Below are 27664 nucleotides of genomic sequence, written 5' to 3' on the forward strand. Positions count from 1 at the left end.
CCAGCTGGGTCCGGGACACCCGCCCTCTTATTTGTCCTGGAGGCTGGCAGACACTTGCAGACATGTCCAGAAAATTAAGTTCTTTACCTCCAGTAACAGACCAAATCGTAGGGTGACCATTTAATTGATGTGCAGCCAGAGACTCTTAAGAGTGAACAGGGTGCTATTAGCTACATTGAAAAAATACACATAAGACTCTACTGGGCACCCAAACCAATTCCTACTTTCTTAAGTAGGAGGAACCCAAGACTGCCAGTGTGAACTAGTGTCAACCCTGTGGTTTCAGCCAGTGTGGTCCTAGAAGTCTGTCCGACCTGTACTTCTCAGCCTGGAACAATGAAGCGCAGTTGCCAGCTCTGTGGACTTGGAAGACCCACCACTTTTGTGGACTCCTCTTCTCTGTCAAAGGAGTTGAGCCCTCACCCCTGGGCCAGTTCCGAGGCTTGGTATTGATGAAGGAGAGTGTGCTCCAGGCCCTTTTCTCCTTTCCTGTCCTCTTCCCTTTTCATCCAGCACCCATGCCTCATTCTGCACCAGTTTGTGGATGGCGGCACCTATGGTTATTGTTATCATTTCAAAACTCCTTTCAATATACAAACCAACTTGATTACAAGTCGAAGGCTACCTAACTGTGGATGCATTGCTTCCATAGTGTATTACATACTTTGTGGTCTACATGTAACTTTCCTCCAGCGTATTGCAAGTCCCTTTCCTGGAGGTTGGGAGCCTAGAGCATCCGTCTAGAGTAACACCTTGCATAGATGGGGGATGCTGTTCAAGTGAGTTATAGCAACTGAATTGAGCTCATTAAGTCCTGGCAATACTCATGAGGCTAAAAGAAGCTCTTTCTCATTGGTGGCGGGAGCCTGGGATCCCCTCAGTTTAGAGTGATAAGAATTTTTCTGAGTTTCCTTCTGCTGCCATCTGAGACAGCACCTGCTGTTGAAGGAGGGATGAGATGCCGCAAATGGTACCAGAAAATGGATGAGTCACTTAGAGGGGTTTCCCAAGCCTGGAGACAGAGAGCCTCAAACATGAAGAGAAGAGACTTTAGGTATGTGTTTTGCTAATGAGTTGATAGGATTCAGTGTTTATTTAGGACCATCCTTTAAAAGAGAAGTGGGTTTGATGGGGATGAAATGCATAGCACAGGGCATAGAGTCAGTGGTATTGTAATAACATTGCATGGTGACAGGTAGTGAGTACACTTCTGGTGAGCACAGCATAATGCATCACTACCTTGTACACCCAAAACTATTGTAACATTGTGTGTCAACTATATTTCAATAAAATAATAAAATAAATAAAAAAATAATAAAAAACAGGATTGGGTAGTCTGGCCAGTGAGCAGAATCCAGCCTGATTCCTGTTTTGGTAGGATCCTGAAACTAAGCATAGTTTTTCCAATTTCAAATGGTTGGGGGGAAAATGAAGAGAAGAATGACATTTCACAACATGGAAAAATGACATGATATTCAAAATTCAGTATCCACAAATAACGTTTTATTGGACCACAGCCATGCCCATTTGGCCACGCCCACTTGTCCACCTGTTGTCTCTGGCGGCTCTCTGCTATAACAGCACAGCAGTTGACAGGAGTTCACATGATGCTTTGCTGCTTGGTGCATTATAAATTGAAGTGTTGTGATTGTGACTCGACAGCATTTGGGATGCCGCCCCCTCTGCCATACTGGGACATTTCATTTTACTTTTTATTAACCAGCTATTCCAAAGACTTCAAATTATAGTGCATAGGAGAGTAAACCTGAAGCACTATGTTCTAACTCAGTAGTTGCTGAGGATGATTTTGCTGACAATTGTAGACCAAAGAATCCCACAATTTACCTTGGCTGTTTTAATTTTGAAACCTATGCTCACAGGAGGCTTGGCAATTGAGATGGGGTGGAATTTGGCTATGCAATTGCACTAGACTCAGTTGTTTTCAAATACCTATGGTGTTCAAAAATAACTGTTCTTGGGGTGCCTGGGTGACTCAGTCAGTTGAGTGTCTGCCTTTAGCTCAGGTCATGATTCCAGGGGCCCAGGCTTGAGCCTCGCATTGGACTCCCTGCTCAGTGGGGAGTCTGCTTCTCCCTCCCCCTTTGTCCCTCCCCCATCCAACCCACAGGTTGTGCTCTCTCTCTCACTATCTCTCTCTCTAAAAAAATAAAAATTTAAAAAAATCTTAAAAAACTGTTCTAGCTATTTTTCTTGAAATCCACTTTTGTTAATGGATAATTTTCTCTCGTTATATAACACTAATATATGCATATCTAATATGCACAACTATATATGTATATACATATATTTTTATTTATAGTTATATAACAAGGACACATAATATCCTTGATTTCACCTCTTGTCCCACAGAACGTAAAGTATTTACTCCTTGGCCCTTTATAGAAAAAGTCTGCCTACCATAGCTTTAAACATTCTTGTCTAGCCCTAGAAAAGTTGAGTCCTGGTCTTCATTGGCTTGGTGGCCGAGTCCAGCTGTGCTCCAGTATGATCTCACCCGAGTTCCCATGTGCACACTGGGCTGCAGTGATGTGTCCCGTTCCCTTTCACTTCCCTGCCTGTGGAGAAGCTGCTTCCCGGGCCCCCTGTGTCCTGCCCCACGATGACTGCTAGGCCAGCGAGGGCGCCGTTTCCCTGGCCTTATGTCTCCATGAGAGTAATGAATAACAGCTTACACCAGGGCTGTTATTGAGCCCTGTGTACCAGGGACTGTTCCACCTACTTTGCTTGTAGTATCTGATTTGAGCTGTCAGCCCACTGAGATGTCTACTATCACCATCTCGCTCTTACAGATCACCAAACCAAGAGGCTCGGAGAACTCAGGCTTTGGGTCCAGGAGGCTTAGTTCCCACATGCATGTGCTGATTGCTCTGCCAAAAGGCCTCTCTGGAAACCTGTCTGGCCTCTTGCAACCTTTCTCTCTGCGTGGAGGCCGCTTCTGTGACATGAATGGGGGGTCACAGCCAGTGAGAATCTTCTGGGAGATTCAGTTTCCTTTCCTCATTGTCCTGGGCAACGGTGCTGAGTCAGGGGGTCTGCTCTGCTGTTCCCAAATATCCACCTCACTGTCTACACTTGGATGGAAGCCTGGGGTACACTGGCAACCTGCTCCTTCTGTTTTTCTTTTTGACACTATATTTTTTAAAACAGTGTTAAATTTATAGAAAATTTGAGAAGATAATACAGAGAGGTCCATATACTCTGCATCCTTTCTGCAATTATTTTTTTTAAAGATTCTATTTATTTATTCATGAGAGACACACAGAGAGAGGCAGAGACATAGGCAGAGGGAGAAGCAGGCTCCCTGAGGGGAGCCTGAAGTGGAACTCGATCCCAGGACCCTGGAATCATGTCCTGAGCCGAAGGCAGATGCTCAACCACTGAGCCACCCAGGTACCCCCCTTTCTCCTATTATTAACATCTTACATTAGTATGGGAGATTTATTACAACCAATGAGCCAAAATCGATACATTTTTACTAATCGTAGTCCATAGTTTACTTAGATATCCTTAGCTTTTACCTAATGTCTCCTTCTGTTCCCCAATCCCACCCAGGATACCTCCTTGCAGTTTTTTTGTCATGTCTCCTTGGGCTCCTCCTGGCTGTAGCAGTTTCTCAGATTTTCCTTGCTTTGATGACATTGACAGTTTTGAGGAGAACTGGTTAGGTATTTTGTAGAAAGTCCCTCAACTGGAATTAGTCTGAAGTTTTTCTCACGATTATACTGTGCTTATGGATTTTTTTTCAGGTTTCTCCACCATAAAGTTACTCTTTTGGGGCTTGCTTTTTTTGCTGTAGGTTAGGTCTAGAACCATGTTCTCTGATTGGCTTTCTCAGAAATAAACCTGAGATTTTGACCTCCATTGGTCCATCTATTATGTCTTATTTCTCAATCGATTCCATACTTGAGAAGGGAAAAAATAAATGAGGTTAAATGTTGAACCCCTAAGACCTTAATGGCATCCCTCTGGCAAAATACTGTTCATCTTTTAAGATTCGCCAAGCATCACCTCCTCTTTGAACCCTTCCCTGACCTCGCCAGGCAGTCAATATGTCCTGCTTGTTCCCACAACCTCCACCTACATCTCCCTCAGGGGGCACTTCACTGCCATGATTAGTTCTTCCTACCCTTTCCTCCACAGGATCATCAGCCTCTCAAAAGGTACTGGCCATGTTTATTAATTAAACTCTGTGTCCTTGCAATCTGATGTAGAATCTGGAATTTAGAAGATACTTAGTAAATGTTTGTAGAATGAAGAGCCATTCACTCCAAATCAATGAAGGTGACTTCTCCAGGATGAGACTTAGCGGGACTCCTTTTGGTGATGGTTGGAGGAAGGCAGCCCTGAGGACCAGCTCTATTCTCCTTCCAGTTCTTTGGGAAGGAAGCAGGGCTGCTTAGGCAGTGCAACTGGACTAACCCTTGAGCCCAGGACCCATGTACTATTAAGACTGAGAAACCCATCAATGTTTACAAGTTGTTGTTGCATGAACAGTAGGAGGAAGGTAGACTTCCCTTGTGCCTATGGCTCCTGTTTATTAGGCCTTTTATTTATTTATTTTTATTATTTTTAAAGATTTTATTTATTTATTCATGAGAAACACACACACACAGAGAGAAAGGGGCAGAGACAGAAGTAGGCTCCATGCAGGGAGCACAATGTGGGACTCGATCCTGGGTCTCCAGGATCATGCCCTGGGCTGAAGGCAGCACTAAACTGCTGAGCCACATGGGGCTGCCCTTGTTAGGCCTTTTAAAAAAATTTCAAAAAAGGAGTGTAGTCTTAGAAGCTGTTAAATAGCAATCATACTAATTGCTATCATTGTTGAGCAAATATGATGAGAATCATGCTAGATGTTTCATACTTGTAATATTTAATTCTTACAACTCTGCAAGGCAGATCACTGCCTGGGCCTTACCCAAAGGTCATATGACTAGAGACCCAGAGAGGTAAAGCAACTTGCTCAAGATCACAAAGCTAGGAAGGCCTGGACCTCAGTGGGTCTAATTCAAAGTTCATCCTATTTCTGCTGTGATTCCCATCTTAACTTTCTGCTTTTCTTCATTTTCTGCTTCTGTAATTAGCTGAGTCTAAGAAACTGATGTGAGAAAGGACACAGTATTGGCCAAAAGAACACAGCAGATGGACCAAGGTTCTGTTCTTTTTTCAAAAATAAGATTCCATTTTTGTCATCTTGCCCTAAAGAATGCTGACTCTAAACTATTTCTGAACATTTTACCTGAATCTTCACTGATAGGACTTACTGTGCTTTCTTCATGTTAAATTGCGTTATTTTCCTACATTTTAACATCCTTTAAAATTAGAAAGTCTCTAGAAATTGCATTCAACCTGGATTGAAATCAAGTTTCTTAACAGAGGATCTGCAGAGAGTTCTATTTACAGTTGTCTCAGTTGGGAGTCCTACCTGCTAGGGTTCAAATTCTCTAGGGAATATTTTTTTCCCCCATCTTCACCCAGTGCAGGTTGAGACTTGTGAGAACTTCTGCTGCTCCTTTTTGTTTTGGGGATTTATTTTCATTTACTCCCACACTGAAGGCATAGCCTTTGGTAGACCAGCCTTATTTGGAGAGTCTCCCAATATTGGTCATTTTTTCTTTCTTATTGTTACATAAAACAAAAATGTGTCTTATATAATCAGTCGTATTTTAGACCCAATCAAATATAGTGTTTATTGAGGTCTGTTGTTAGTTTCAAGCAGTGTGGTTACCAGTCTTCAGGATACCCCTCTTGTCCCCTGTTATTCTTGCCTCCTGATATTCACATCCTTGTGAGTCTCCTTCACATTGAATAAGGCTGGTTTGTACAACCAGTTGGACCTTATGGAAATGACAGAGCGTGACTTTCAAAGTTGGGTCATAAGTGACCTGGCTACTTCTGTCTTATTTACTTTTGGATTGACCCATTTTGGAAGAAGCCAGCTGCTATGTTGTAAGGACTCAAGCAGTCTCATAGAGAGGTCAATGAGAGGAGTTTGGACTTTCTACCACCAGCCAGGTCTAACTTGTTAGGCTTGTGAGTGAGCTAACTTGAAAGCAGATCCTCCAGCCCCAGTCAAGCCTTCAGATGACTTGGCCAACATCTTGACTGCAACCTCATGAGAGACCCTGACCCAGAACCACCCAGCCAAGTCACTTCCAGAATTGTGATTCACAGAAACTGTGAAATTGTAAATATGTATTGGCTTAAGTCACCAAATTTTGATGTAATTTACTATAAAGCAATGATGACTAATACAAATATATATATATGTATATATATATTTAAATATTTTACTTATTTATTCATGAGAGACACAGAGAGAGGCAGAGACATAGGCAGAGGGAGAAGCAGGCTCCCTGCAGGGAGCCCGATGTGGCTTTCAATCCCGGGACCCCAGGATCACAACCTGAGCCAAAGGCAGACACTCAATCACTGAGCCACTCAGGCATCTCTAGACAAATATATTTTGAAAAAAAGTTTTACTTGTTTTTTTCAAAAGCAGTTTTCAGTTCCTTGTTTTCTAATGATTCCTTTCCGCATTAATGAAGAAATTGCTATTATTTTCAGGAAAATTGAGATCTACAGAAATTATGAATATTTGCTATGTCTAATGTAAAGGTAAAGACTTTCAAGTAACATTGTGGTTTGTGTGTGCTTCAAATTTTTAAATTTTATTGAGAGATTTTTCTAATAATGATATAAATAAGAATAGAATATATATTCTGTTTTTTTTGCTTGTGAATGGAAAGTATTGGTTGGATTATTTTTAATCCAGAAGGATTACATTACTTGCAAAGTTGTCCTAAATTATCCTAGAATGCCTTAATTTGGGGACGCCAGCTAAAGAGTTACGTTAGGTTACTCAAATATTAAAGAGACCTGGTTGTTAGTCAAAGCAATGTATTTAGGTATACTGTAGCTCTGCTTTTGGGTTTGCTGAAACTTACATTTAATTAATATTTAATTAATTCACCCTTTGGAAAGACTCTTGGTTTTTGATGTAGTCTTTGGAAAAAGCCAGCTTGTGCTGTCTTGTGCCCTATACATTTACAAAATCTGTTGTAAGAGATTAATATTATTTTCCTCTTTGGTATTCAAATAGATTATTTTAACCTGCATTTTAGTTCTAACCTGCATTATTACTGTCAGTTGTCATACAATCCAGTAGTTCCTAAACTTTGTTGCTCATTAGAATTATCTACGGAATTTATTTTGTTTTTAAAAATGTGGATACCGGAACTCATGCCTGATTTCCTAAATTAGAATATCCAAAAGTGAGACTTGGCAAGCTATGTTTATAGTTAACAAACTCTCCAGTTGATTCTTTCAAATTCATTCCAACATACAGTGCATTAAAACCCACTGAGTTTGCTTCCTGCCCATCCATTTCCCTCTTCCACTTCAGTCTCCAAGTCTGCAGGGAAGAGAAGATAATGAAGAGTATTCACTAGAGGAAATCTTGGAGATCATCTGATTCCTACTCTTTCATTTTTCAGATTTCCCTCAAACCTGTACTTCATTGAGAGATGTTAAGTGACTTGCTTTCTTGGGAGTTTTAGTTATCTTATTAGTATTATGACAACGTAGTTGGAATTTTAAAAGTTAGTAAAAACAAATACAGCAACACTGATTGCTACATATCTCCATCCTAGATGAGAGGTGCTATTTATGTTTTGGGCAGCAATACTGTCCAAAGACTTCTCATCTTGCAAGTGATTGATTCCATGATGATTTTCTTGAGGAGACTTTTCTAGTGATGAATATAAGTAAGAATGAACATATATACTTAATTTTTAGATTAGGTAAAAAATATGAATCTAATTTTTAGATTAGAATCAAATAGAATATTTTTAATCCAGAAGAAAATACAATACTTGACTGGGTAAGAGGTTTAGAAAAAACCCTAAACTTTTTCTGTATTACAGGTAGCAGGATTTCTTTTTTCTTTAAAGATTTTGTTTATTTATTCATAGAGACACACACACACAGAGGCAGAGACACAGGCAGAAGAGAAGCAAGCTCCATACAGGAAGCCTGATGTGGCACTCGATCCTGGGTCTCCAGGATCACACCCCAGGCTGCAGGCGGCGCTAAACCACTGCGCCACCGGGGCTGCCCGAAGTAGCAGGATTTCTTGATTAGGGTCTCATAGCCTGAAAGAGAGGAGGCAATTGGTACGAACTAGAAGGGGAAGTCCACAGGATCCCTATGAATGTCAGGAGGGAAGAACCATAAATGGAAAACATGCCCACGAGAAAGTCTGTGGCAGCGGTGGCTGGAAATCTAGGACTGTGATGTCTAATGCTCAATTTTACATCAGGTGAATTATTCTATAATTCTCCCTCCGTTATCCCAATCTTCACGGAACTGCGCTGCACACAGTAATCTTATGTTGACGGTGCTTTGGGGAATGAAAGAAGAGGGAGAGCCTAGGGTGGGTGAAGTGATGCTGCTTGAAGATGGAGAATTCAATGGAAAAGATAGAGGAGGGAGGGAGGGGGAGAGAGAGAAAGAGAGAGAGAGAGAACACCAAGAGGAATATAATCCCTCTGAAACTCCCAGGAGATATGAGGTACTGGGCTTCATAATGAATGTGGGATGGGCAGGAGCTATTTTTCTTGGATGTTAAAGGAAAGGGTGACCTCCCACCCCCAGAAGAAAGACTTGGGAACCAATATCTCAAGCAACACTTAGATTGCATCATAGGTTTCCTATCAGATGGGAGAATTATTCCTGCCACATAGAAACCTTGGGCCGTGATGGACATTCTCCCCAGAGGCTGAGACTGCCCTCTTTCTCATATATTTCCAGCTGTTCTTTAGACACTGTTTCAGTGCTCCTCAAAGAATAAAGTCACAAGTTAAGTACTCCATCACAAGGAAGACAGGTTTACAATAGCTAGAGCCAAATGCTTAATTTAACCCCCAGGAAAGGGCTAGAGTTGTCAAGAGAGAACTAAGAGACCCCCTTCCCCACCCCTGGCTTTTCCCAGCTTTTGTATTTTGTGACTCTTAGGAAGAGAGGGGCCAAACCCTGGTTTTGTGCAATGTTGAATAAAATGGTCTGGCTGGGTGTCAGCTGGCCTGCCAGATCTGGCAGCTGGTGAGGAAGGAACAGAGAACTTCCAAGGAATTGGCTCAATTTGCATGTGTAATGTGTTCATATATGCTGTCTGCATATAGATTGTATAATATCCATGACATACAGAGAAGAGCTTTGAGTTCCTGGGAAAGAAAGAAGCTTAGAAATAAATATTTCTAGAGTAGCACAAATCAGGATAGAGATTCTGGTCTCACACATGGGGTGATCTCAGCTGCCAGAGGACATTTTGGGAGCCAGGGAGGCACACATGAGGACAAAGGAAGTCATTCCCACAGTCAGGGCCCCAACCTGAGGCTCAGAGAGGGAGGGGGTTGCCTGGCAACAGCAGAGTCTTCCTGTCTTTCCAGTCACCCCTGCTGAGAGTGTGATAAGATGCCTCCTTCTTTTCTTTCTTTCCTGGACTTTCATTGTTCACTTGATTTCATCTGAAATTGTTGGGAATCCAGTGTGATTTGTCTGAGGCTTCATAGCAATGCTGGTGGGATCATTCTTCATGGAGAAACTGAGCCCAGAAGAGCTAAATCTCATGTCACTGAGGTTTCAGTTGCACTTACAGCTTTGCCAATTCCTGCTGTGGGTGCAATGTGATAACAAAAGCTCACAGCTAGGAGAAGGGAGGTGACATGGTCCTGAAAGCCTGCAGAAACAGCAGATAATTGATCTACTAATTTCTATGATGATTCCTACTGCAGGCCATACTGATGTTTTAGAGAATGAGGCACTGACTTCCAGTCCTAGATTCATTCCTGACCAGCCATAGCCACTTTGACCACTGTCTTTGCACTCCCAGCCTCTACAGGAGGCAAATTCCTGCCTGCCCATGGTGTGCTGCTGCTTTGAGATTTGGTGCAAGAGTGAAAAAAAAAAAAAAAAAAAAAACTTCACTGGGTTATAAAAGCTCCTGAGAACCAGACCATAACCTAAAAAATTTCTATGTACCTTTATAGGTTGAGTTTTGTTTTTTGTTTTTTTACGTATTAGGTCCTCAAAAAAGATTCATTTTGTTGAGTAATACAAAGCACCTATATTACTTAAAAAAAAAAACAACAACAACAGGGCTTCTATCCCCATGACTTCCAGTCAAGGGCTTAAGTATCTCCCCCAAGAGAGAGATCAGAAGCACCTGTATTACTGTGGCACTTCCTGGTACCTTCCTTTCCAACTACACTGTGCCATTTTGCTTGGATATTAAAGGCAAGGGTGATTCCCCAGGAGAAAGTCTGTAATGTAATAATTGCCTTAGAATGTGCTATTTGGATTACATGATAAAGCATTTTCTATGAAATGGAAGAGCTGAGATCATAGCATGTGCACTTGTGTAGATTAAGGAGTGTGGATATGCACTCACCCATTTCACTCACCCACTCCTCTCAGGTGGAATATTGGAGAAAGGAAGGGTCCAATGGAATTCAATACTCCCAGGTGTTTCAAGTGTTGTGGAAAAAGGGAGTTCGTTGTGTTTCCCTAAGATTACTTTGTGGGAGAGATGGTTTTAATTTCCTTGAAGCTTTCAGATTTCGGACTGGGGAGAGGGACAGAGCTTTCCTGGGGAGAGAAACAATGCTGCTGACTGCTGGGCATTTGCTGCTAAACGGGAGCAAATAAAGGGCAAGAGGCCCCTTCAGAAGGATCTGACTTGAAACTGAGTGAGTCTGTAGGATTGGATGGGAGGCCCTATGCTGCTGGAGTTTGTGTGTGTGGTGAGGGTGGGTGGGCATTTGCATTAAGTCCTCTAGTTTGTATTCCTAGTCATGTGACCCAGCAACTTTTAAAAATGTCTCTTTTTTTCTTAAAACATTATAGTTTGTTTCACTTGCAAGATCCAAACCATAAAAAAGTGAACATTTATCCTTTATCTGTGCCTCTGGTTTCTCAGTCTTATGAAATCTGCCTTAAATGAACCTAGAGGAGAAGCAAAGATGCCCTTTGCTTCTCTCCAGAGTAGACCAGCCTCATTCCAGGACCCACACATCCTAGAATGCCCAGGAAGGGAGAGAGGTGAGCCCCGGGGCACTGAGCCTGATCCTCATCTTTGTCCATTCCGATGAGAATAGAGGATTTCTCTGGTTTATTGTTTTCTTTTCTTTTAAGATGGTGGTGATTTTTACATGTCAATTTTACATGTTCGGAAATGGCTTTTCTGAGATATTTTTCCTGGTCATTCTATATCCCGAGCTTCAAGAAAACTTATGTAATGGTGACTTATGTAAAGCACACTTCTCTGGTATTTTCTCCAAAAGACTGACAGCACCAAGTCTAAATTTATGGAAGCTAAAGCTTACAAAGAATTAACTCATCTCTTTATAAAAACTGAAAATTGATCCTTTAAAATTGCTGCAGAACATTCTGGTGCTTTTCCAGAGAAAAAGAAAGTAACTATGTGGAAGGTCACAGTCTGGTAATCTATTGAAATGGTGTTGTCATTTCTAAATATATGGGGGATGTAGCAGGTGCATAATCAAGCAGGGAAGTGAGCCGATACACATTTAGAGGTGAGACTTTGGGAAGAGAGCTGAGTCTGAAATAAATACTAAAATCATAATTTTATTATTTCTGTAATTTATTTTATTTTATTTTTTCCAGGTTCACTGAAGGATAATTGACAAATGAAACTGGATTATATTTAAAGTGTATAATGTGATGATTTGATACACGTTTGCATTGTGAAAGGATCTCTCCATCAAACTAATACATCTGTCACCTCATGTATTTACCTTTTATCTTTTAAAAATATAATTTTTTGGTGAGTACACAAGTTCTACTTTCTTAAGAGACTTCAATTATAGTGTTATTCTTCTAGTCACCGTATTAAATATTAGATCCTCTTATTTTATTCATTTTACTAAAAGTTTGACCCTTTGATCAATCTTTTCTTACTTCCTCCATTTCCACTCCCTCATAACCACTTTCCTACTCTCTGTTTCTAGAAGTTCCACTTTTTTTTCTCCTGATTCCACATGTAAGTGATGCCGTGCCGTATTCATCTTTGTCTGGCTAATTTTACTTAGCATAATGTGCTTTAGGTTTATCCATGTTGTTGTAAATGGCAAGATTTCCTTCTTTTTAAAGACTGAATAATATCACATTGTGTATATGTACTATATTTTCTTTATTCATTCATCTGTCATTCATCACAGACACTTAAATTGTCTTTATACCTTGGCTTGGGAATAGCCCTGCAGTGAGCATGGTAGTACAGATATCTCTTTGAGATAATGATTTCATTTCCTTTGGATATGTACCCGAAAGTGGGATTACTGAATCATATGGTAGTTCTATTTTTAATTTCTTCTGGAACCTCCATACTGTTTTCCACAGTGGCCACACCAGCTTCCTGCCAACAGCATACAAGGATTCCCTTGTCTCCACATCCCCACTAGCATTTATTTCTGATCTTTTTTGACAATAAACATGCTAACAGGTATGGGATGATATCTCATTTTGTGATTCTGATTCATATTTCCTCAAAAATTAGTGATTTTTGAGTATCTTTTCATGGCTTGTTGGCCATTTGTGTATCGTCTTTGGAAAAATGTCTGTTAAGGGCCTTTGCCAATTTTTCAATTAGACTTATTTGTTTTTATGCTATTGAGTTGTAGGAGTTTTTTGTATATTTTGAACATTAACCCCTTATCAGATATGTGCTTTGCAAATGTTTTCTGTCACTCCATAGGTTGACTTTCCATTTTGTTGATGGTTTCTTTGGCTGTGCAGACTTTTTATTTGATGTAGTCCCACTTGTCTATTTTTGCTTTTTTTGGTAATCAGATTTAAGAAACTGCTGCCAAGACCAATATCAGGGAGCTTACCCTTTATGTTTTCTTCTAGGAATTTTATGGTTTCAGACTTTACATTCAAGTTTTAATCCACTTTAAATTGACTGGTTATGTGGTATAAGAGTCCATTTTTCAGTCTTTCATATGTGGATATCTAGTTTTCTCAACACTATTTATTAAAGAGACTATCTTTCCCCTGGTGTATTCTCGACTCCTTCATCAAAAATTAATTGATCACATATGCAGGGGTTTATGCCTGGACTCTGTTCATTGATTTTTGCATTTGTTTTTATGCCAATACCATACTTGTTTTGATTACTATCACTTTGTGATAGAGTTTGCAATCAGGAAGTGTGATACCTCCAGCTCTGTTCTTCTTTCTTGATTGCTTTGGCTATTTGGAATCTCCTGAGGTTCCTTATGAATTTCAAGATCATTTTTTTCTATTTTTGTAGAAAATGTCACTGGGATTTTGGAAGGTATTGCATTGAATCTTTAGATCACTTTGGTTAGTATGGATATTTTAATAGTAAAGCCTGAATTCTTGTTAGAATACATGAAATCCTGTTTCCCAAAGTGCAAAATTTAGATCTGGGGCTATGTTTCCCAAACTGGGACTGAAGCATCCAGGAGTGCCTCAAAACTCAGGGCACCACAAGATATTTTAAAATTTTGAGGGATGCCAGTGATATCTATCAGACACAGAGTGAATGACTAGGTCAAGGCAGTTCACAGTTTTAACATTAGATCATGCTTTATTTCTATTGAAGACAGCATATTTTTGCAAAACTGGATTTTTGGTAGTTGCTGCAATAAAAGGCAAGTATTACATGAAAACCAGTGTGAAGCAGGAAATGACAGTGGTGGTCTCTGCCCTGGTTCCAAGGTTTGAGAGGTTGTGCAGTGCCTAATAGGAATACATATCCAGGAGTAAGCTTACAGGGTTATTTAAGGATAAAACAAATATATTATTTTTTTTCTTTCCATTTGTGTATTATTTTCCAAAAAGACAATGAAACACGAAGACTTAAGTATTTATTAAGGTTTTTGTACCTAACAACTTAAAAGAATGGAACTGCTAGATATCTTTTTTACCCAAGAGATGCCATGAAGAAGTTTCTGGGAGAGTAAGAGTTCCACAAACCAAGAAAGTTTGGGAACCTTTGGACTGGTGCCTCCCTAAAGGGGGCACCCTAGTAAGCCCCTTCTGAAACAGGGAGGGACCTAAAGGGGGCACCCTAGTAAGCCCCTTCTGAAACAGGAGGGACCTTCCTAGATGATTTTCCCAAAGCTGATCTCTTTTGATCCACCTCAAGTGAAAAGATCTTCAGGTTTAAAATCAGAAGAGTCAGATTCGATTTTGTTGTTACCTTCTAGCTGGGTGACCTTGTGAAAATCACTTTTTTTTTTTGAAGTCCGTTGCCTCATATGTTAATGAGGATATCTATTTTATCTAATGTCTGTTTTAGAGGACTGCTGGTGAAAGTCAAATATGGGTGAAATTATACTGTGAATAGATGTTACTGTGACTGTGACTAATAATATGACCAGCTTCAAAAGGGCCCAGTGTTTCCACTCACTTTCTTTGTGCTGTGCTTGTTTTCTCTTGAGGAGTTTTTCTTCTCAGTCATGGATTAGAATATCAACATTCACTTGAGTTTCCTGGGAGGGAGGGGGAAGAAAATGGTACCCTCCACAGGTTAACTGGGCCAAGTTGAGAGAAAGGCTTGTCTCTCTAGGTCCCTGTACGGTTCTGGGAACCCGCAGGGAAGAAGGAGCTCCATAGGTGGTAGCAACGGGAAGCTTTACCCAGGGCTGTTTCCTTGGGGGCTGTGGCCAGTGTGATCCCTCGGGGATCAGTGTTCAGAAGGTTCTCACACCTGGTTTAATGCTCTGCTCTCACATTCTTGAAATTTTTAATAATTTCTGTTTAAAGTAAAAAGTCATGTTTACTCAAAAATCCATGATTACACTTTTTAGTACATTCCCATTATTGTGTAACCATCATCCACCAACCATCTCCATCTTTCCAAACTGAAACCCCATACCTCTCACACAGTCGCTTCTCACTCTGCCTTCCTTCTGCCCTTGAGTCACCACCATTCTGCTTCCTGTCTTTTAGGTACCTGGTGTAAGTGGAATTATGCAATTGTTTGCCCTTTTGTGTTTGGTTTATTTCACCTAGCATAATGTCCTTAAGGCTCATCCAAGTGGAACCATGTTGTCAGAATGTCATTGCCTTTTGAGACTGAATAATATTCCATTGTAGGTATATACCACATGGTTTTTCTTAAAAAAAAAAGTATTTAAATTCAATTTGCCAACATATAGTATAATACCCAGGCTCATCTCATCATGTGCCTTCCTTAATGCCCATCACCCAGCTACTCCATCCTCCCACCCACCTCACCTTCTGCAACCCTTTGTTCATTTCCTAGAGTTAGGAGTCTCTCACGGTTTGTCTTCCTCTTTAATTTTTCCCCACTCAGTTTCCTCCCTTGCATTCTAGTCCCTTTCATTATTTCTTATATTCCACAAATGAGTGAGACCATATAATTGTCTTTCTCTGATTGACTTATTTCACTCAGCATAATACCCTCTAGTTCCATTCACGTTGATGTAAATGGTAAGTATTCATCCATTCTGATGGTTGAGTAATATTCCATTATATATATAATATATATTATATATAATATATAATAATGTGACATATACATATATATCACATCTTTATCCATTCGACTGTTGAGGGATATCATGGCTCCTTCCACAGTTTGGCTATTGTGGACATGGCTGCTGCAAACAATGGGGTGCAGGTGTCCTGGTGTTTCACTACATCTGTATCTTTGGGGTAAATACCCTGTAGTGCAATTGCTGGGTCATAGGGTAACTCTATTTTTAAATTCTTAAGGAACCACTACACTGTTTTCCAGAGTGGCTGTACCAGCTTGCATTCCTATCAACAGCACAAGAGGGTTCCCCTTTCCCTGCATCCTCACCAACATTTGTTGTTTTCTGTCTTGTTAATTTTAGCCATCCTCACCGGTTGTAAAGTGATATCTCATTGTACCACATGGTTTTTATCCATTCATTCATGGATGGATTAATTTTTTAACAATGCATGGCATGTCCATTTTGAGTAGGCCTCAGAAATGACATAGCTGGTCTGTTTGTATCTCCTTTAGGTCTTGGACAAAAGGAGGAAGTGATAATATTGGAACCAGGTGAGAGCCTCAGCTATCGGAGGGGCTGTTGAACATAGGCTGTGGTCTAGGATGCCATTTCCATCAAAAATGTGGCTTCTCTGGAACAAGAGGGGAGAAATACCCCATCACTTCCTCCTCCGCCCTCTGAACTCTGGCCAATACCTCCCACTGGCTGAACCACACAGAGTCTGTAGATTCTCTAGATTCAGGCTCACTGGCTCAGAACAGGGGAGTGAAAGGCAGGTAGTGAGTGGATCGAGAGCGGCTAGATCCCTGACTGACTGCACACTCTGTATGTACAGAATAAAATGATCTGCCTTTCAGTGGCGCCTGCATGATGCTTCACATGTATAGTGCTCCTTCTGCCTCTCCTGATGGCAAACATCCTTCCCTGCCCCACGCAAGTTCTACTTTTCCCATCAAGCTTACTTACCTCCTTCTAAGCATTTGTTTAGTGTGTCTAATCTGATCCCAAAGATTTTATCAATCATAAATGAAGCATTTATTTTAACATAAAAAAGAATTGGTTATATTTATTCATGTTAGAGTATCAGCAGATTTATTCATTCATTAAGGAGATACTTGAGGACCATCTGAGATAGGAAAATAAGAGACATGATGTCTCTTGGGTTAGTCTGTCTGTCTCTGAGTGGTCCTGGCTTGTTAATGCCTCTCTGCAATGGTTCCTTCTTGAGTGTGAAGGTTTCATCATGTGACTTGTTTGGCCAATGGGACAATAGCAAGTGTGACACAAGGAGAGGGTTAAAAAGTGCTTGCACATTGAGTCTTGCCCTGTCTTGGTGCTAGGAACTTCCACCACCATGTGGACAAGGCTGGGTCAATCTAGATGGTAAGTGGTCCCAATGATCCCAACCATTCCAGCCAAGGCCCCAGAAATGCAAAACAGGCCATCAGAGACCATCCAGCACAGCCAAGTCAGCCCAGACCAGAAAGCCTCCACCATGGAACGTTAGGACTAGTTTCCAGATCTGGAGAGGATGTAGATGTGTGTGCCATCAGCATCACACAGCACAGCAACTGCTCTATGAGTGAAGGTGCATGCAGAGCAAGGTCGTGGAGGTGGCCTCCAGGCAACAGGCAAGGACAGGCAGAGGTGGTCATGCGAGAGTCTTGAAGGAGTGGCTGCTGGCAAAGCAGACCAGCGGGAGAAGTAGCAGCAGGGGGGCTTGGGTACAAGGTGGAGTGGGGCAGAGCACAGAGTCTGACAGTGCCATGAGGACCATCTTGCTGCTGGAGGTGGAGGGTATGTGTGTGGCCAAGTGTCTCCTACAGTGTCTGAGCTTCCTCCTACTGGCGGATACTGTTAGGACCATGCCACCATTCATATGGGAAACTACGGGCAAAGATCTGTGACTCACACTTTTGGTGTGACAGCAGATCTTTTATAGACATCACTTTGTGGAACAGTCTGGGGTTATAAGAAAAAATTTCTTGGGGGCCAGCAGGGCTTATTTGTAGGATACAGACCACTCACCAGCTATGTCATTTGTGTTGTCAGCCCCACCATTCTCTGGGCCCTGCCAGAGATTTTAAGGGGTTTGAAATTAGAGTTAACTTTATGTTGCCAGTTTATTAAACTTCTCTCTGTGTGTGTCTCTGTCTCTTTCTGTTTCTTGCAGTTCCTTGGAAGCACTGGAAAACACAGGCTCCAGGGGAACGTCTTTTTCCCCAACTTCTCTTGATACCAGTGACAACAAAGAAGCCACACAGCGCTCTCTGTGTTTCTTGGAGCAGAGCCCTGGGCCCAATGGCCAACGGGGACACCAGTGATGGAACAGTCATCATTCAACTGTCATACCTAGAATGTCACACACCATATCTGCAAAAAAAATCTTCATTCACGCTAAATATCACATTTGCTGGTATCTTTCTTGACCTCTTCTGTCGTAATTCAACACAATTCACACTGTTACTGCTGTGTGAAAGAAAACAATTTTTTTTTCTCACAGAGATTCTGAAGAGAGTAATTTCGGAGCGTTCCCCTGACATGTTGTAAGAAGGCCCATTTTGACAAGACTGTGCTTTTCTTTGTTAAATCCACATTTGGTTGGTTTGTTTTTTGTTAAATCCAAATTTTCTGCTTACGGCCACAGACTGGGGGGTCTGAGAAGAAATTACTGGCATCCCTACAAAATGGGGAAGGGTTAGCATGGCTGTCTTAGACCAAGTTTTCATATCAATTGTAAATGTCTAGGCTAGATGATAGCAGAGCTCCAGCACCTTAGCAGCAAAAATGCAGGGCCTCTACTAGGTTCATTGATGACTGCTAGAGAATTTAGCCTCACTGAATGACGGTACCAACTGGCACAGAGTGCTGACTGGCATTCCCACCACATTTCTTCATCCCCCATGGCTTTCTCTGAGTACCTGGGCTTCTCACTCATGGACATTGTTCATACTCCGCTGAGAGAAGCAGTATCCTCAGGAATATTCCCAGGCACCATGCAAGAGCCATAATCTAGACTTTGGATTCCAAGCCTCTTAGAAGTTTGACTTGTATTATCTGTTTTCTGTTACCGTTTAACAAATTATCCTAAAACTTCGTGGCTTCACACACATCTATTATCTCACAAAGTTCCTGTGGGGCAGGAATTTAAGAGTGCTTAGCTGGGTGGTTCTGACTTGGGGTCTCATGGGAGGTTGCAGTCAAGATGGTGGCCAGGCTGGCATGGGCCTGAAGATCTGACTGGCAGTTGGTTCCCTCCAATGACTGTTGGTGAGAGGCAGCAAGCATGGGGCATTGATACTGAAAGAAAGGCTTCTAAGCTGAGTTGTCCTTCTGGAGCTCTTGTCAAGGAGCAGGGTAGGGCTCACCATGGGAGATCCAAGCAAAGAGGAGAGTTGACTGGTGAGTTGGCCCAGAGTGCCCCTGTGTGGCAGGGGCCAACACAGTCCAAGGGAAGAGGAGTTGAACTTAGGCAATTTTGAAGAACAGAGCTGCTGCCTTCCTGGGCACGGAGATCTCTCATTTACAAGAATGAACACACACTCCGCCTAGAGGTTTGGCAATCTGGCAGAGAGGATGTCAAGTAAGATGAAAGGCCCATCGGCAGCCAAGATGAGAGCTTGAGAGTGACCTACTTCTTTACCACTCACAGCTGATTATGGGACAGAGTGAGGCTGAACTGTTCATAAGTCCTGTCAGAGAGAGCGTTCAGTGAAAACTACTCATGAGCAAAAGAGCTGGATTAAATGGTTGCTTTTTATGTTCTGGGGACTCCAGCATGTCCTGGTTTTCAGATACCAGCCATTTAGCTGTGTGCTCTGGAGTAACATTATAGGCAAGCACCAGTAGAAAATGTTAGAGTTATTCCAGTATGGAGTTTAAAGATGATTCCCTTCCAAAGACACCACCTTACAAGTAAGAAACCGAGGTTCTAGGAGGTTAACTGACATCCCCAGGGCTACTGAGTTATGTATGGGTGGCAAGTCTGCTACTGGACATCCTACCTTCTGACCTATAGGCTGGTGCTCTCTGTATTATACCCTGGAGAGAGTCAGGTAAGGTTTTATGTGACAACGAGTGGCCTCATCCCAATATAGCCCATGAAAGTACAGGGCTCCCCCACTCAGCTGCTGATCCAGAAGCATGTTTTCATCAGCAGACCTGAGGGCGAGGAGATGGAAAGGGATTGCTTCACTGCTAATGGACTTCCCCTGCATAGGCCCTGCATACCCCAAGCCTTACTCACACTGTTACAGGGGATAGATAAAGCCTGCTAACACCAACCAACCCTTCTGAAGGAATAAGTGATTCATGCAAAAAGCCTTTGGTTCAGGGCATCTAGCAGCTTAGTGTGACTGTCATGGATACTTGGGAATTAGCCTTCCTGTGACCTCCAGGGGTCAGAGAGCTCGTGCACACTCTTCTGTTCCCTGTGGGCCATCTCAGCTCACCCAGACAGGCCCTGTCGCTGCCAGGACAAACCATATTTTTATTTCCCCAGGTCTTAGAAGCCTTCACATGGGTGAGGCAGGGACTCCAGGCTATTCCCTGAGGAGGCCGAGTTGATGGCCACCACCAACATATTAGTGTCAGCTTTTCAGAACTCGGTGAGATGTATTCATGTCAGATTAACCTTGACAGCGAATCCTATGAATTAGTGACTTGCTTTGTGAAGGCTGAGCCAGGAGAATAGAGGCTGTATAGAACCAGGCACTTACAAAACCAAGCAGGCAACTCTTGCTTTTCTGTGTTGTGCATGTGTCAGGGCCCTGGGTAGTTCGACAAGGAGGGCAAGAGGACAGTCTGTGCAGTTCCAGGCTCAATGGGCCCTGTGGGTGCATCTGCAGAGTGCTAATGGCTTTACGTGTTGGTATGTGCGCCTAGATCCTGGCCATGATTCACTTCTCACCCTCCGGGGGACATCCCTGATGAGACAATTATTGAGATTATCTTCAAATCTGTGGTCCTGATTTAATCTTCAACCCCCCTCACCCTGCACCATCTCTACCGGAGGAGGACTACATGTGTCTATTGGCCCTTGGGCCCCAACAACCTCCCATTCTTCCCAGCACTGGGGGCTGGCTGTTCCTGGGCAGTGGGGGATCCGCTGGCATAAACCAGGGGCTCCAGCGGCCCTGGGGACAAAGATCAAAGCTAGCCACAACGTTTATTGCAAGTGAGAAGTCTGAGTTTCACTCAGACAAGGGGAAAATCAGCAGGAATCAAGCAGGAAGTGTTGCAAGGTGACAGTTCTATGTGACTGGGCAGGCAGGGCTGTGCTAAATTTAGCATGTGGCTTTATTGGTGTTGGGCAATAGCATCCCACGAATGCCAGGCGCTAAGTGCGGTCTCCAGCAGTCTGGTGGGAAATAATAGAGGCTGTGAGGCTTGTTCGGCCCCAGGAACAAGGAGAGCTGGGGGCTGTGGGGAAGCAGGTCTCCGAGTTGGGACTGACATAGGCCAGGTGGATTCCGGGGTGGGTAGTGGGGGGAACTTTCCCCTTCACCGCACCACCCGTGTGAGATATTTCAAAGACGCGGCACATGATGAGTCAGACTGTTTCTGAAAGCTTCCTATCACAATGAATTTTGGCTTGCACAATTGCAAATAGATCTTCTCTTTCCAAAATTATTAGACAAACCAGACTGAGTAAATAAGTGTCAAGGATTCCCAGAAAAAACACCCTATAGAAAGGGTCAGCACACTGCAGCCCCCAGCCTGGCAGTCTGTTTTTACAAAGCTGTATTGGAATCCGACGGCACACGTTAGTTTATGAATCATCTATGGCTGCTTTCAGGGGTACAAGGAGGAGCTGAACACTTGTAAAGGAGACCCAATGGTGTGCAAAGCCTAAAACATTTACTATTTGGCCTTTTTAAAGGAAATTTTCTGGGTGCCTGGGGGGCTGAGTTGGTTAAGCATCTGCCTTTGGCTGGAGTCATGATGCCAGGGTCCTGGGATCAAGTCCTGAGTTGGGATCCCTGCTCAGTGGGGAGTCTGCTTCTCCCTCTGCCCCTCCCCCTGCTTGTGTGCATGCTCTCTTTCTCTCTCTCTCTCTCTTTAGTAAAGCAATACAATCTTGAAACAAAAACAAAAACAAAAAACAAGAGGAAGTTTTCTGATCCCTATCTTAGAGCAATAGTCCTGGACCAGCTCTTTTCAAGAGTTCACAAGATGAACGGCCCTTGTGTGTTTTCTACTGCTCTCACTACAGAAACCAGAGCTTGTGGCTTTACGGAGACATCGCTACAGACACCAACCAGGAGTGGGCATCTTTACAGACAGCAACCACATGACACAGCCGCTCAGAGTCAAATCCAGCCTGCCCATATGCCTCCTCAGGGCAGCACTGTTACGTTTTATCAAAATCATCAGCGTTTTCAAACTAGGAGATTTCACTAAAAAATATCCAATTTTTTACTACTCTTGAAAAATTGGGCAATCTGGCCACCCTGGATCCACATTCTTGCATGGCAACCACGGGCGGGGAGCCTGCCGACTGGAGCCTTCTTCACAGGGGTGTATCCTGTTCTACTTTGCCACAGGCCCCACCCTTTCCTACGTCTCCCTGACACTAACACAGTGTCAGCTGCAATTTATCATGCTTCTTGCCCTGCTAGGCTCACAGCCCCGGGGGCTTGATTATATATTACCTGCCATTAGCATGTGTTTACATCCCAGAACTAAAATCAAGGTTCTTTGCTTTGGGCATGAACTCTCTCAGGTGACTCTAAAATCCTGGTTGTGCCATGCTGATCAGAAGTTCTGTTTGACTAACACTGGAAAGTGTCTGGAAAAAAACAATAAAATACTTCATAATAAAAAGACGGGAGGCATTTACTCTAAAACAGCAAAGAAAACAAAATGCATCGTCTCATGTAATTTGAACCATCTTTCTTAACCAACCATTAGTAACTAGTAAACTGTCAGCTCCAGGGGACAAGGGTCAGGCTGCTTCTGACATTTTTTCCCTCAGTGAGGTGGGTCAAACTATCTGACTTACTACCATTTCCTCCCAGAGATTTCTCTAGATGGGGTTTCCCTCTACTGGATCCAGTGCTGGGTCCCGTGCTGCCTACCCTGAATTGCATGGTGTCTTGTTAAAGATGCCCATTCCTCGATCCTCACAATTCGAACAGAATCAGAATCTGTTGTGATCATCAGTAATGCACCCAGGGAGTTGTATTTGTATTTATGCTACAATTTTTGACAATTTTCTTTACCTTCTGAACTCCTTGTGCTCTCTCTCATGAAGGTGCATGAAGGTGCATTTTACCTTTTCCAGAAAATTGAAGCCTTTCCCTGCCATCACCGGGCTGTACTTGTTTTGTATGCTGAGAAGAGAAAAAATTATTGATTTTTAAAATGGTTTTAAAAATCATAATTGCATCTCCCTCCCATCTGCTTGTTTGTACAGTTTAGCACAGAAGGGGTTTATTTAATTCCTTATTCAAAACCTGGGAAGTTTGAGGTACAAAACTCTCAATTCTATGGCTAACTAAAGAGAAGATGTTAAAGTTAGCCAGTTTCTATCAAAAGGCACGTGAGCAGAGTTTTAATTTTCCTCATTAGAGAAGCCAACGCCTGGAGGAATAGAGTCAGAAACAAAGGATCTTTAGGTGGTGACATTGGCCCTGTTGAGGCTGGGGGTTGTGGGGGAGGACTGAGCCAGCTCTACCCTCCATGTTTGCATATACATCTAGCAGTATCATTAGCATCTTCTTTAAATGCAAGGTGACAGGGAGCAATGGAAAACATAACTCTCCCTCTAGAGGCATGGCTATTTCTACATGAAACTTATGAGTAATGTAGTTTTGTTTTCTTTTGAGGGAAGCATAGATCACTGGGGATTCACTCTGACGCATCATCAGTGTCTACCAGTTCAGAATCTAACAATCTGTCCTTGGGCAGATAAAGGGAGTTGAGAGAAAGCCACTCCCCGCACTTGCTGTTTTTCAAGTGCTTACAATTTAAAATAATCACCATGCCAAAGTGACATATTTGGGGTGGCATATTCAGCTGTCTTTCCCTTATTTTTCTAAATCCTAGCTTGGACCTTTTTTTTTTCTGTCTTTTTTTTTTTTTTTAATTGGTTTCTTCCATTGTTTTTCCTTGTCATTTTCATCTGTCCACCGTAATGTGGAACATACTATTCCTAGGACTTCTTTCCTCTTCTTCCTCCACTTTGTGGAGGAAGCTACTGCCCCATCCCCTCCCCATCCAAGAACTTCACCCTTTCTGCTCTGATGTGCACTGCCCTCCAGGTTGAATTCCAGGACTGACATACTTTTGTTTAAGGACTCATGACTGCAGAAATGTCCACCTCCTTAACCTGCGATATGGAGCCTTGAAATCATCTGACACCTCCTCCCCTGGCTTTTCAGATATTAACATCTAATAGCACAGCCTGCTGCCTTTGGGTTTGTGAAACGTGAGGATTTGCTCCCAAGATGGTGTTTTTCCACCATGCACAATGTCTACAGCCGCCACCCCCTGTTCTGTGAATTAATAAAAAAAGATCAGCCCAAATATAGAAAAAAGCTAGATTTAGGGCGTCACAAATGAAGGGAATAATAAGAATTTTAAAACGACAAACCACTTTTTGAATTTACAAAGATATTTTTAAAAGCCTTGTTGGATTAAAATTAAGGAAATCATTAAAAAAATTAAGATTTCTGTTCTGGTTCCAACTTTGACATATAACTGACATCTTAGACGGCACACCCTGTCTGGCTTGAAGATTTCATATCTGAGTGTGAAATGGCATCTATACAGTTCTAAAGGCTGAATGTCCTAGTTGCTTATGAAAGCTTCTAACAAGACAATATTGTACCAGGAGACTCTTTCTCCTTGCCCCTAATGTAGGAGAGTCTCTCCCTCTGAATCAGACTGAATCACTCTTTTTGCTTGGTTTTTCCTTCCTTGGAGATGGCACCTGTCACATCATATTAGAGCTAGCTTGTTTGCCTGCCAGTTTTCCCAACCAAACAACAGTCAAGTTCTATTATTGTGCTGCAAGTCAGACAAAATCCATATCAAGCAGGCTTAGTTTATAAAGATAATTTATTGACTCAAGTAACTGAAAGGTCTAATTGTGGTCCTGGCCTGAGGTCTGGCTGGATTCACATGGTGTGATTTGGTCCTAATCTCTCTCCTTTCCTCTGCGCTGCTTCCATGATGTTGGTGCCATTTGCATGGATTCCAATCGGAAGAAAATCTTTCCTTCCCAGTGAAAATCTCCTCCTTCCATATTGACTATTTGGAACACGTGTCTGTCCCTGAACCAGTTGCTGAGGCCATGATGATGAGAAATAGTAACTATCAGAAGCTACTCAGGTTGTCCTGCTTCCTGGGAGCTGGGGGTGTGGTCAGCTCCACCCACCTGCCTGGCTGGGGACAGGGAGGCAGTGACTTCTCAGATATCCAGATGACAGAAGGGCAGGGGTAGATGCTGCATCTCCCTTCACATGTAGTGAACATCTCCACTACAGCATTCACCACTGCTTGCTTCTTATAGAAGTATTCTTGTCCTCCCCATTAGAAAGTAAACACCTCTGGATGATTTATGTCTGCATTTCTAGGTTCTAGCATACAACATGTGTCCTGTAGAGGTTTCTTATGGTCAATTACTTCAGATGCCTCTACTGGGTTTACTTTCAGATGGTGGCTCTTGGTTGTTTCCAAGGACTTTGGATTCCATGTCCAAGTGGTACAGATGGAGGTCAGTGGCATTGAGGTGGAATAAATGTGGGGAGCAGCAACTGGCTAAGTTTTTGGAATTTGTCTCTACTGGCCATACTAAAAGCTTGGGGACTCCATACATTTACCGCTCAGGAACACTAGTGTGTTCTAGCATCATGGGAGCTAAATGACCCCTGATCTGGTTTTTGATATGACATTTGCCACAGAAGAACATGGGTTGGTATAAAAATAAAGCAACAACAGGCAGCCTGACTTCCTTCTGTCAGGGATAAAATTGCCTCGACTGACCTTCTAACGAAAGAGACAGGTGAAAGACAGGAGTGGAAATTAGCTTCCCCACCCAACCCTGTTCTCAAGGTGCAATCTGGCATTTTGCTGGAGGCAGCTATTGCACAAAGATTTGTGGCAGTGGCTGTGAAACAGAAATGAAATATCAGAGTTTCCTCCCTGGTGAGGCCTGTATTAGGTCAGTGCAGATGGCATCCCTCACCATGCAGCATGCTAAAAATGTATTTTAAAGGGTATTTTGTAGATTTAGCAAACTATGGTATGGGAATGTAATGGAATATAGGATAGTTAATAAGATGCTGTGTGAAAGTGTTAATTAATATGGATACCGTATTTGAAAAAAAAGTAAGTTAAAAAAAACAGAACTTGAAATAGCATGAACACACTGATTATAGCTCCATAAAACATGTGTTCATTTTTAAATATCGAAAGAGGGTTTGGAATAAAGTAAATAGAGTTTATGAGGTTGGAAGCCTTAGTTTGTAATTAGTTTTAAAGGATTTTTGCAGAATGGTCTTCTCTGGGTGAATGAGTAATGCATTTTCAGGAATTGGATTCTGTTCATCTTAGGCTGGCTGGGTGTGTGTAGTGGTTTTAGTTTGAAGTGTGCAGTGTGAAGAGAGGAAAAAAGGAAGGGAGGGAATGAGAGAGGGACGAAAAAAAGAGATGGTTAAGGAAGCAGACAAAATAGTTTGAAAACCATTTTGCAAAATGTAAAACACTAGACAAATATTTGCTATTACTGTACATAATAACTCATGCTCTCCTCTGAAATAGCATTGCTCTCAGAATGACGTGAGGCCTCCTGCCTTTATGTGAGATGGTTTTGGGTTGCTATTTTTTTTAGCTTTTCTCATGGCTTTAAAATCCTCTCCTCCCTCAGCTACTCAACTCTGTGGGGGACCTTTCTCCCTCATACTTTTATGCTTGTATGATGGTGTTGTAAACCAGATAACCACAGTTATTGAAACTGAAAGTAAGGTAAGAATAAACAGGTTCTGAGTGAAACCTTGAGAAGACTCTCCCACTGGCAAAGTTATAAACTTTAGATCTTACTTTTTTGGGGGGGAGGCATCATTTTGGCTAGTAACTTTACTTAACAATTGTAAAAATATACTGAACATTTGGGGCTCACTTCTGGAATCCCAGATATGTTGTAGGTAGTGGAGGCTGGTGGACAAGTGACAACCACATAAGAAAGATGGTATAGGCATTTGAATTATTGGACTTAGTGCTCACTTGGTTGATATTGACCACCTAGAGCCAGATAGTGTATTGGGATTCAACCAAATTAACATTTTATTCATCATATAAAAGGATTTTACATTTGAGTATATTGTAATATATTTGACAAAGGTGAGGAAGTTGGCTATAGGAACTGGTCTGCCATGAATATGGACTATTCAATTTTGGATATATTATATTGAGATGAGGGCAAGACATGGCTGTGGAATTATCCTATGGACAACTGGAAATTCAGGAGCAGAACTTGGGGAACAGAGAACAACTAGGAATAAACGTTGAAGGGTCAGCTGCCAATAAATGATAAGTAAAAATAAGTCTGAAGATCAGAAGACCAAGGGTTGAGCCCTGGGCAAATCCAGAGTTAGGGAGCAGAAGATGGAAAGTGTAAAATGCCATTTCTTATCTCCAGGAGATTGCCATCCTGTTGGAAACACTAAATGTGTACAACATGAAGGAGTGGAGAGGGACATAGGACTGTAAAAATCACCACATAAACAACAAGTGTTGGTGAGTATGTGGAGAAAGGGGAACGCTCTTGCACTGTTGGTGGGAATGCAAACTGGTGCAGCCATTCTGGAAAACAGTATGAAGGTTCCTCAAAAAGTTAAAAATAAAGCTACCCTACAATCTAGAAATTGCACTACTACATATTTACCCAAAGGAGACAAACATACAGATTCGGAGGGATACAAGCACCCTGATGTTTATAGCAGCATTATTAACAGCAGCCAAATGGTGGAGAGAGCTCAAATGTCCATCAACTAATGAATGGATAAAGAAGATGTGATATATATATATGGATATATATATATATATATATATATATATATATATATATATCATGGAGTATTACTCAG

At 42.1% G+C, this 27664-nt stretch overlaps 1 long non-coding RNA gene across 1 annotated transcript; it reads left to right on the forward strand.

Moving 5' to 3' along the window:
• The first annotated feature begins 8576 nt into the window (after positions 1-8576).
• Positions 8577-23622, forward strand: LOC140634105 (uncharacterized). The gene is made up of 3 exons (XR_012031648.1): positions 8577-11866; positions 16085-16123; positions 17746-23622. It is a non-coding gene; the product is annotated as an uncharacterized lncRNA (long non-coding RNA).
• The last annotated feature ends 4042 nt before the right edge of the window (positions 23623-27664 follow it).

This window comes from Canis lupus, chromosome 1, assembly GCF_048164855.1.
Source record: "Canis lupus baileyi chromosome 1, mCanLup2.hap1, whole genome shotgun sequence".
Classification (NCBI taxonomy): Eukaryota; Metazoa; Chordata; class Mammalia; order Carnivora; family Canidae; genus Canis; species Canis lupus.